General features: G+C 40.9%; 1 long non-coding RNA gene across 1 annotated transcript in view; it reads right to left on the bottom strand.

Annotated features, from left to right (window-relative positions):
• Nucleotides 1-1,257: 1,257 nt before the first annotated feature.
• LOC143133731 (uncharacterized) overlaps nucleotides 1,258-12,478 on the bottom strand; it is a 28,928-nt gene continuing 17,707 nt past the window's right edge. Inside the window, exon 2 of the long non-coding RNA XR_012988535.1 lies at nucleotides 1,258-4,751. This is a non-coding gene — a long non-coding RNA (uncharacterized LOC143133731). The remainder of the gene's footprint in view (nucleotides 4,752-12,478) is intronic.

The raw sequence follows: 12,478 nt of genomic DNA on the forward strand, positions 1-12,478 counted from the left end.
GACTTAATGATGAAGGAAAAATAGTAAACAAAGAAGTTCCCCTATATGTCATAGAGTGTGTCGGCATTCTGATTCTTGGCAACTAATGAGTGTGAATGTTAATTGTCTGATGTCATTCAGGTGCTGTTCAATAGTGTGAATCTTCAATAACCAATAGCATGTGCATCTTGAGCCTAAAGCTCTAGCAGGATTCGAACTCTCAACCTAACAAACACCAGCACTAGGCATTATCCCACTCAGCCACTGACAATCATACACATTGAGCAGTCACATTCAAATGGTGAAAATGTGTGTTGGCAAACACACAACATCAAGAAAATTCCTAGCATACATTTGACAATAGAATTAAGGGCTTTATAAAAAAAGAGTACATATCTGAAAATGTGCACTGTTAATGGTATCCACCTAATGATGGTTGTATGGTTGTTATCCAAGAAAAAAAAATTACTCATATAGGAATATAGGTGATATAGGAGAAATGGGCTGAGTGGTCGAACTTTATTGGCCTATATCTCTGAAATGGAACAACGTATCCAAATTCTTTTGATAACTTTTGTGAGGCTTTGTCTAAACATTGTCTGTGAGAATTTTGGTGAAGATTCGAAACTTTTTATAATGTTTGGCTTTTCCATGAAATTGTGGAAAAAGTAAACATTTGTAGACCATAAGACCAGGGCCAAAAAGATGCATCTGAGTTTAGAGATTAATATTCTGAAAGAATTTTGAGTCTAGGTGAATCTGGTAAGGAGAAATAAGCATAATTAACTTTTTTTTTCAATAGCGCCACCTTTGGGTGCAGTACCCCAAATTTTGGGTTATGGGTAGAGGGGGGTACTGGTAACCATACCTGAAAATTTCAAGAGTTTTGGAGTTACGGTTTAGGCTGCAGTATGACTTTTACAGAATTTTGGCCAAAAAATGAACGGTACAGAAACAATAGGGTTCCTGCAGCTACGCTGCTCGGACCCCTAATAATAGTGCTGCTTTGCAAGCACACTTAATTATTACACAAGCACACTCAAACAAGAGTGACCTTTCTTGTTTAATGATACAAATGATGATGATAGTAATAATGTCATCATTATTTTTTGTAATTATTAAGTCTTAGTTCAAAGTTATATTTATGAAGCTTACTAAGTGTTTTATTACTGGTAACTTTGATTTGGTTGTTGTTGTTATTAGGCTATTATGTTTTTGTTCAAAAGACTAAGTTTCATATCTTAAGTTTCTATTTTTATACATTTTATTTATCAGAACTTTAATATATTTTGATGTTCCTCTGTTCCACTGTGACAATATTATTTAAAAATAAACAAGTTTGTTTTTGAAATGCATTATCATATTATTTTAGTCAATACTCATAAATAACTACAAATAACTAATGTTAGGGAAATCTTTTAGTTCTAATGTTTTGTTGCGCATTTCTGAAAAAAAAAAAAATATCGGATTTTTAAATCAACAAATATTTGTATCGGTATCGGCCTTCAAAATCCTTTATCGGTCGGGCTCTACTAACATGTAACTTAACCACCATCTCGGAGTCTAATGATATTACACAGTAGGCTCTCCTTCCAATGCACACATCAATGATGTTTCTCATAGTGCCTTTTTTCACTTTTTTCATGGAATATTGTAATGGAATTCTCTACGGTAACAATTACTGTTTTAATTTTAATTACTGCACTGAATTAACACAGTGTAAAAATCATATGTTAAATTCTTTACAGAATCATTCGAGTCTGAATGCCACCCATGCACCATATGCAGCGTGGACTTCTTATGTGTTTGAAATGTCACTGCTATGTTTTTTTCAGGATGCATCTACAGTAGCTCAGTGTTTTTCAACCACTCTGCCGGGGCACACTAGTGTGCCATGAGAGATCATCAGGTGTGCCGCAGAAAATGACCCAAATGTCACTCACTGGTCCAGAAAAGCAACTGTTTCATCAAAGAATTTATAACCACATGCTCTCATTGATTGTATGATTGCACTATTTGTGGTATGCAGGCATTTTACAACGGGGGGCCCATATCCAGTATTCACAGAATCATAACATATCCAGTTCATAACAATTAAATTAGATATAGTCACCTACAAATGAAACAGAGGGCGCTTGTTTTATTGAGCAGGTCTTGCATAGAAGCCATAATAAGGCCATATCTGTGTATTATTTGAAATTTTATGCTATGGTATGTTTATTTTTTCTTCATACGGGAAATTAGTGTGCCGTGGGACATTTTAAGTGTCAAAAGTGTGCCGTGGCACAAAAAAGGCTGAAAAAGACTGATCTAGCTAATGTATTCTATAGGCATAAACTACACTGTTAATTGTTTAAGGCCTGTGTGTGCTGGTGTGTTGGAAGCTCTGCACTTTACTGCACACTAGTAGTTGGGGGGAAAGCAAACAAATTATGTGGAGGGACTTCTCAGTGGTTAAATCCAATTTGCATAGTATTTTGTTAGCTTATATTTTGTAAATGATACCAGGAAATATGTGAGCCTTTCCTAATTCAGCTCCAGACTGTAGGGCTATAGTCGGATCATTTTAGGATATTCCAGAACCAAAGTTATCACAGGAACTTTGGGGTTAACAGGCAGACGCAAGATACAACTTCAGTCAAAATGAGTAGCATTTTTATTGACCAATAAAAAGTGACCAACAGGTCACACTTTGCATACATTTATTTCATTAATATTGTTGCAGTTGCTGACCCCCTTTTTTTATGTATATCGGGTTTCTCAGCCAAGTATTCTTGCGGGGTTGGATGCCTTGCTCAAGGGCACTTTCCTACCTAGCCGTTCCTACTGGTCGGGGATCGAAGCGGCAGTCCTCCGGTTACAAGCCTGAACCTCTAACCAGTAGGCCACGTCTGCCACCAACTTTGCACAATTGCAATTGCATTGATGCAGACCAATTGCCATTCATCTGAGTTTATCTGTCTTTGCAACTCACACGCACAGAGAAAAAAAGCATGCACCTATTTATCTTAAATGAGCCACACCAAAGCCAAAATGCTGTTTTTCTGCCAATTTTTGTTGCTACTGCCAATTACCCATTCTGTCCATCATTGGTGGTAGGCTTAGAAACATTTTCAGCACATTTTAACATTACTGCAATAATAGGTAACCATGAACATTTTGGTTGCTATAATCATTATGCTTCATAATTTTCATTACATCCCTACCTGACATATTACATAGCATCCTATCATGAATTTATGTGTCCTAAATAGCAAATATATTATGTTGTCTTTGCAGCTAGAGAAGCTACATGCCCTCGGCTACAAGCCTCTCTTGCTATTAAGCAAGGGCCAAGGGCCGAGGTCATTTGAAGTCCTCACCCCAAGGTGCCAACTGGACGCCATGGCCACTAAACACCTTGGGCAAATAGCTGGGTTATTTGAATTTGTATGTTCAGGTGAGATGTACAGTATAATATGTTTTTCCCTACGCTATTAGAACAGATACGGTACTTTTAAATATCAGTTGATAGCTATTTGTTTATTTATGCATTCCAAAGCGAATAAAGTTGGTTTGCCATTTCAAAGACAGGGTTCCTATGCAGTATGGAAAACTATGGAATTTGATTTGAATATTTACCAGATATGTAAAAAGGATACAAATATTAGTGTTTCCTGACAACTGCATCTACAGAACTGTGATGCCCTGAAAAAGAATGGTCAAAATGCTCACGATTTATTTTTTGTATTGAATCTAGGCTGCAGTCTAAGTAAATGGGCAAAAATATTGTGTGCATACACATGTACACACACATGCTTCTGTAGCTGTGCTATTTTCTCAAATCAAACTTTTACAGGTTGGTCCCAAACGTCCACAGACGTGGGTGACACCATCATCACCCTGTACCCTGTCAACGATTCTGCAGCCACTGTGGATGAGCAGGTGACCACCGTGGAGCAGGTGGCCACCACCATGGAGGATGTGGAGCAGGTGGCCACCACCATGGAGGACGTGGAGGATGTGGAGCAGGTGGCCGCTGTTGGAGTGGAGTCAGCAGGTATCACAAACAAGCCAACTAACAGACTGGGAGTACATGGCTTACCTTGCTCTACTCATAATGCATTTTTTTTACAATACTTTCATGTAGGTTAGCATTGTATAATGAACGGAGTGTCTATTTACACCCCAGATACGAATAGCCTTGGCCATACAGCTGAGCTATTCACACCCTGTGCCATAACAACAAAAAGACGTTGCTCACGTACACAAAAAACATGGCGGACATTCGTTTTTTCGTTAGCAGAAAGTGAAGAATTCTGAAAGGTTTTGGCACTAATATCTGTTCAGATTAAGTTTTAGATTGAAAAGTTGTGTTTTATTTTAACAATCTTGGTTCAGTGAACACATAGAACCGTCAGTTTTGTTAGTTAACAGAAATTTCATGAATATGACGTTCAGGTCTATAAACTATAAGTTTATCTGCAAACGCGATCTAAGTGTGGAAGAAGAGAGTGCAGTTGTCACAGACTCTGAAGCAGCTGACTCTCTGTAGTCAATGAGGAGCGGCTGATGTTTGTCGTCAGGTAGCTGCTGCTTAGTTGTCAGGCTACAGCAACTGAGGTGAGTGTCCGACTGCACCCAAGGTGAGTGGGGTGGATGAAAGAAAGGTGGCCAGTAGGAGGAATGTCTTCTACCCACTGCTCAGTCTCTTGCATGTCCGAGTACATACGTGCTTCAGTGCTGGCCCAGTCTGTTGTGTCGTATCAAATCTTGAGCTCCAATGAGATCCCCTGTTAAAATAATTAACACATATATTATTTTAAAGGTACAGCAAAGTGTTATCACAAAATTAGTGTTTTCACATAGAGTTGAGAAATAAAACTATATGAAACATACCACGACAGATTCAATTACTAATTCACTGAAAGCTATAATTACCCCACATTAATAGATTCAAATTGGCTTCCTTTTTGGTAAGTCCCCGTCTCGGCAGCCATCTTGGTAACACGTTTTGGGCAGTTATTTTGGGCAAAACTGAGTGTGTGCACAAGGCTTCACAACACCATCCTCATTTACGACTTAGATCAGATGTCAGAGCCGCGTTCGAGATCACAACAATCCACACTGTCGTGTCCTGACATGACGTTTTCACATGTAGGCTTTTGACGGCGGAAGGTGCGGGATATGTGTAGACAACTGCCATATTTGAATATAACTGTACTATTTGTTAATACTCACCATTTTAAAAACTGGATTGGATCGTATATTCCCGTTAATTCCCATGGAAAGTTTCCAACTTTGAAAATTCCCGAAATTTTGCAACCCTAATATTAGTCAAGTTTAGAGATACAGCAACACATATAAACACTTTTTAGGGATGATATTTGAAGTTTTTTAAAATTCCTTTTTTCAGGCTTATGTCATCCACCCATCCGTCGTCTTCTTCTTTCCCCGCAATAACTTTTCATTTGAGACTTTTTCGTCTGACTGTTTTTTCTGACAGCGTTTCTTCTGAGACCTGACTCTACTTTTTCTGACAGCGTTTTTTCTGAGACCTGACTCCACTTTTTCTGACAGCGTTTTTTCTGAGACCTGACTCCTCTTTTTCTGACAGCATTTTTTCTGAGACCTGAGTCTGGTTTTTCTGACGCTGAGGCAGTTTTGTCTGAAGATGACAGATGTTTTTCTGAGTCTGAGTCTGACACCTGAGTCTGAGGATGTCCTAAAATGAATACCGTACACCATCCCTTATTCATTCTACAGATATGCACCTATGTTTGTCTTAAATCTCTCGTATTTTTTTTTCTGTTTTGAGTCGTAACATTTTCTCTTGTATGCCTGTAGCTGAACGTGGGTGAGTGCTCTCCATACGGCACTTTGTGCACTAATCGTAGTTACGAACATAGGTATGTACGATGCTTGCTTTAATGGTTAACTTTCTAGGCTGCAGTAGAAGGCTTTATATGTTCAATGTGTTTTCTGTCCTGTCCAGGTAGCGCGGCCCTTTCCATCTAATGGCGGCCTTACATTGTACGATTTTTGTCTGTTTTCACAGTCGGCGACTAAATTTCCAAAGTCGAAATCATGGGAGTTGTACTGGAATTGCGGCGCGCTCCCGTCAACTAGATTGTTAAGTGTAAGGTGCCAATCTTAGCGGTTTTAAGTCAGTCGGAGTCAGTCCTTTTCTAGTTTTGCCGTTACGACAATATCAAACATGTTTGATATTATCGTAAGTCTTTCTAGGCGTGGCTCATGCAAATAGTGACGTGAACTATAAAAACCAATAGTGACCTCTCTCCAACAACAAACAGGAAGGGGCAAAGTAGGCGACAGCTGTAGCCTATGATTATTTGTTATTTGTCATTATACATATTTAGTCGGCTCTTCCACGTGACAGAACAACTCTATATCGGTTAGGGATGTCACACATGAAACAATGCTGCAGAAACACAAAAATACGTCTTTGAGTTTAGGCTATCATTTCAGTTCCTGTTTATCTATTGCACGATGGGTAATAATTTAAAGGAATCTAGTTGCAGTCTTGTAAATAGTGACCCTGCAAGATCCCTAGTCATTGGAAAATCATAGTCTGTGACTTAAAACTCTACTACTTGTCTTTAGATGTGAGAGGGTCTGAGACTGTAGTCTTTCAAAAATCTTTTCCAAATCTTTGCAAATCTTTCCAAAGTCTGTCAGTGTAAGGAGGGCTTAAGCGGGGTGCATAGCGTGGGTCGTGCTGCCGTCTTGTCTGTAGTTAGTTTATTTTGGTGTAGCCTAATTGGGTGCCGTTTTCGAGTAAGGTCCGTGTCTTTTGTTTCTTTTTGTGGGCATTAACTTAGTGTCTAGGTCTGCTTGTCTGTATAATTTTGTGTCTTTGTCTGCCTGTGTTCTTTGGGTTTATTTGCCGTTTATATGTCAGCCTGCATGTTGCTTGCCGCATTAGTAAAGAGGAACGGGGCATAAGTGGCATATGCTTCATTCTTGTAACTGCTTATAGTGCCTGTCTGGTGCTGGCTGTCATTTGCGTGTGTTTGTATTTCTTTTGTCCTGGTGTGCCTGCATGATCTACCGTAACGTCTGTATAGGCCTACTGTATTTTTGCCCCCTTGTGGTGCTGTTTTATTTGTTTGTTTGGCAGATGTGAGGCCCTCTTTTAGGGAGGCTAGTCACCTGGTGGTGGGACCCTGTAGCTGCACATTTGTGGTGTCGTTGTTGCTTGCGGTGAGCTGCTGTGTCACTGGTAAGTCACTTTCTTGCAGTATGTATGCACGTGTGATGGCTGGAACTTAGAACACACCTCCAGTTAGTCTGTCTCCCTCAGGTAAGCCCCCATCTACTGTATCTTTTTAGCTCCAGTGGAGCCTTGGCCCTACTTTAGAAATCACCTGTCCATACTGTATTATAATAAAAGATACAATAATAAATATTTTTGTACTTTCATAACCTCTAACTCGTTTCAGGTATTATTGGAGGACGCTCCTCCCTCCCTTATTTAAGGCCACATTTACACATAGCCGGGTATTTAGAGAAACAAATATTTCCCCCCCTCCGTTTTCAATAATATCGTGCACACAACATTGTTTTCAAAAAACTTGTCATTTACATCAACCCGCATAAATGTATGGACAGACAGCGAAGTAGAGTTAGTCCTTCGTGTAGCGTTAGACTACAAAGCAAGTAAAGCCCAAGACAATGTCGACTGGGAATCTTGCCAGTCCAAATATGTTGACATGTTGGCCCAATTCTTGGAACAATACCCGTCTGAGACCAACCAGGACTTTCCTCATGCGAAGGAGGAGATAACGACAACGAAACTTAAGGCAATAAGAGGGAAATTCAGAAATTCAGTGGACGCAGGAGTGGCCACGGAAGAGTGGTGCTCCTCTACTATGAACTGTGCGAGCAGGTTTGGGGTGGTTCCCCAGCCACTACGACCATCGCCTCCGGCATCGAGACCGACGAACTGGAGGATTCCGTCGCTCCTTCCCCCGCCACATCATCTTCGTCCTTGGTGGAAGTCTCAGACATCGTGTCTGAAGCAGAGGTTCAAGATGTTGATGGCAGTGTGGCCACCAACCCCACAGTGAAGCAAAGGAGAGACCAGCTTCAGGTATGTATTTATTGTCATATCATTGTAGTGTGTGTACTTTTGGCTTTGTTTCAATGAATGTTTCTATGTATCTGTGAAATTTAAGATCATACTTTATCAGAATAAGTAATCCTGAAAGAGATGTCTATCATAATAGTTCCGTCCATAGTGTGTAAACATATGTGACCAGGCATGGCAAAATCAGGCTCAAGTCGCGAAAAACGACTTTGAAGGTTTTTTTTTTTTTTTCAAAATTAGTTATTTTCGTTTTTTTGCAGAATGTGCAAGTTGAAGTCCTAAAGAAGCAATTCCATGTTTCAGATAACAGCATTGGTTGCTTTAAAAGTGTATATTTTGTCTTTGAAAATGGTTAAGTTTCAGGAAGTAAACCAGCGTTTGAATTGAGCGTGAAGGAGAAATTTTGGATTACTAACATTTATTACATAGAAGTGATTAACATTTAATTTTCTTATATTCTGTGTTATGCTTTCTATACATTCAATACTGTGCATCAACTTTGTTTTGTCTGTCATTTGCTCTCTCCATGTCACGATTTTCTAATAAAGGTCATGCGACCCCCTTTGTCACGAGTTAAGGGTATTCTGCCTGAGGCAGTAATATTAGGAATATCCCGACAGGAACTAGACTATGGCAAGAGAATGCTGAAGGATGTATATGTATTGTATTGACCAATTATCTACTTACTTGGAGTAGCCACATGACATGCGTATGGCGCATGGATCACATGCTATGTCCAAGAAGTGTATATGTATTGTTGTATTTCTGCATGTATGAGGATTTTTGGAAAAGACCATTGTACTCATGTGATTTGTATTACCAATGTAATTAACATGTATAAGATGGGGCTTCGCCCTAGAGAACTTTGAGTAGTGTTACTGGAACATGCTGTTGCTAGTGACCTGCTCCCGGTATCGTGAATAAACCTGCAGTGGTTCCTCACACCTGAGTGTTGCCTGGATATTTTTGACCACATTTTGGTGGCAGCGGTTGGGATACCTAACTCCGAGACGCGGCGGTGAAACCTGGAAGGCGTAGGACCCGAAAAAGGCCTTACGGGAGATCTATTTTTGATTTTGGGACAATACCGTGGAAAGAAGGCAACATTGCCCGTGGGACCCATCCTTGCCGGAAGGGAGTCATCCTGTGTCTCGGATACGGTATTACCATATTGTGGTCACAGGCACCTAGGTGGTGAGTGGGAAGCGATTTTTTTCTACCGCTTTGTAGTTAAGAATTGGCTTGTGTGCCGGGGTGCCACCGAAGCAATCTGCTCTACTTGTAGGAGGGTAGAAAGGTTGGCTTGTGAGCACAGCCGAAGAGCAATCGATAAAGGATCTGCTAAGAGAAGCAATCGGTAGGATTGGCTTAAAGCGCTTGATACGGGGATTGGATTGGTTGAGAACATTGCTATTGTACTCTGATAGTTTGCTCTGTTTTAGGCGTGAGGTAATTTGGCTAATAAAAATATATTAAAGGGACACTGCTATGGGGAATAGTTAAACTGTTAAATTGCCCAAAGGTATACATAATTATGGATGTTTAAAAGATATGTATAAGAAATGGAAGCGTTAGCGTTAAATTCTGTAAGGAAGACTCAATGCATGCGTCACTCATTCATTCATTACTTCTGACCAATCACCAGTCTGCATCAGCCTTTATAATCACTTTACTTTGCACCTGCCTGTTGCTTTCAGGTTCCGATTTTCGATGTTCCGTATCCATGCCCGGGTAGCTAGTCATTCACTTCGCCACAACTTTAACATGTGATGCAGTCATAGAAGCTTAGCCTACCTTTCGTTCGCTTCAACCGAGTTGGACGCATCTCACCAAAGTCTCGGGGGTTGGGAGACTTTGACTTTGTAGGATAGTAGCTCGTAAACGTCGGAGAGTAAGGTAGGCCAAATTGTTGCCACTGTTCGGGTTGTCCGCCCGGTCTTATCAACGGAAAGAGACAAGTTCCGCGGCTCGAAGGTTCTCTTTCACCCTAGTCTCGTGTTAGATCCTAGTCGCTTAATGAGGTTAACGTCGTATCGCTAACAACGGAAATATGGTTGCTAAACTTTCTGACGAAAACCGTCTGACTTATCAGGCTACGCTGTTAACATACATGTACGGAACCGTTTAAAAAACTCCGTTACTCCAGTTATCGACACTCGCGATGGTTTCCTTGCCAAAGCTGCCATGATACAGCTTTGCTAGGTCCACATCTAGGCAAATTGTCTCGCCGGTCAGGCGGTCGTGCATGGAAGGCCAACAGGGACAAAAGTACTCTTCCTAGTCCCTGTCCCTTTCTAGGCTACTGTCATTAACCATAATATTTCCGATGCACCTGAAGGCCATATTAATCTTATTTTCATTCTCCTGTCTGGCTGATCATTATTGTCTGTTACTGTCATTGGTTATGTACATAATATGTAGGCCCATACATCGTGTTCGTTGATTTAACTAATGGCAACGTAAATGTATCATGGCTGTTTATTTGCCTGCCTGCTAGGTCCTTTTGAAAATGCTATGTCTCCTCTCTAACCACTCCATTCCTCCTCGCAGGTCTTCAGGCTGTAGGGACTAGAACAAGATCTTTCCTCAAACTCTTCTCTGCCAAAAGAGCAACACCTCATAGCAGGCACAAACTCTCCTTCAGGCCAATACTGCACTCACTCATATACTTTTCCAAGCACAATGCACTTTGCTTGTCGTCATTCGTAATCTCCCATTACATCACGGCAGCCGCAAGCACAGGGATGGCATTCCTTCCCATTTCTTCATTACTTAACATCTTAATAATCTTTCCATTTCAGGAGCAGCTCCTCTTCGTTTAATGTAAATGCCTCTCTCTCTAATTTAAGCGTATGCATCTGTCGGCAGTGGAGTACTGACCCTCACCGTAACTATCTACTTCATGCAGGGATGCGGGGCTGGTTCACGTAGGCCTATAGCCAAAACGTTCATCGAGGGACAGTGCTTTGGTTCATATTTAATCTTACTTCATCCAGGTCATGTGATGTCAACTTATTTACCTCCTCATCTAAGCTATACGCTAACCCTTCATGTCTTTATCCCACCACAGTAGGAGCAGCAGAATAGTGAACTTGCATTGTTAAATCATTAGATTTTGCAATTCACTATCGAATATCCATATGTCCTCGAATCTCAATCACATAATTCTCAATCGTCATATAATCAAATCAACCAGCAATTATTAGGCTACATCACCAATTCACTCTAACTATTTAATTTACTAGGTCTGTGATGCTGGTTCACATATTCTAAACACCCACTTACACTTGGCTCTGGAGCAGTGCTTTGCTCACATTTAATCTTATTTCACCCAGTAAGCATGATGATTACTCTCCCATCTTTTGTCTTTATTTTAGTTATGCTAAATCATCCTCAGCGACCATCCATAAGTGCTAGTGTACTCCAGCTATGTATCCGTTGATTGTATTTTGTCTTGTCCTGTTGTGTCCTTAGGTCTGCTGCTGGTTAGTTAACCCTGGCTCTCTTCACTCCCTATCAATTCACTCCTTGAAGCAGTGTTCCTCATGGCTTTCTATGGGTTCATGCGCTCCGGGGAATTTTGTTCTGACAGCCAGGTTCTTAACCCTTCTCAGGATCTGGCTTGCTCAGCCATCCTCTTCTCCTCCCACTTCTATGTATTTCTGAAACATTCTAAAATGGACACCTCAGGTTCTGTGGTCATTATCAGAGATTCTAAAGTAAATAACTCTTCTGTCCCTATACTTCTATGATCAACTATGTTAAACTTCACCCACACACTTCTCCAAATGCACCTCTTTCTTCTACCCACTGGGTTATCTATGTCTAAACAATGGTTCAGAATCCACTTGTCGACAGCGGTTGGTAGCTGCGGGCTCTCAACCTCCCAATATACTGGCCATCCCTTTCGCATCGGCGCTGCAACGTCAGCAGCCGCTCTAGGATTACCTGCATCCTCTATCAAGTTGCTCGGAAGATGGTCTTTGTCGGCTTACGAGTCCTATATAAGACCTCAATAACGAGTCCTATATAAGATGCCAAATAAGGTAAGCTACCTTTCAAAGGTCTGGTGGTGGTTATTCGGCTCAGCTAAAGCATTATATTAATTACGATGGACCCGAGCCACTCTTCTCCAGTCACTACGCACAGCCGGCACTTTAGGCACAGAATAAAGTGTTAATACATTCTAGTCACTACGCACCGCCGCCCTTGGTCTAGCTTCTGCAAGCAACCTCGGGTAATCACGTCACAACAGTTAATTTCCTTTATCCTTTCATCACCCCACTTCACTCATCATATACATACGCAACTCGACTCGACAGTCGACTCGAATCGCATCATCAAATCGCAATCATCAATCGTTATCGAACCGAACGATCATTAAGCACTTACCACGGGGATTCGCACCAC

Source organism: Alosa pseudoharengus, unplaced genomic scaffold (assembly GCF_046254945.1).
Source record: "Alosa pseudoharengus isolate Yale_2024_CS ecotype anadromous, Long Island Sound unplaced genomic scaffold, YU_APseudo_1.1 YU_APseudo_1.1_scf_2, whole genome shotgun sequence".
NCBI classification, from domain to species: domain Eukaryota; kingdom Metazoa; phylum Chordata; class Actinopteri; order Clupeiformes; family Clupeidae; genus Alosa; species Alosa pseudoharengus.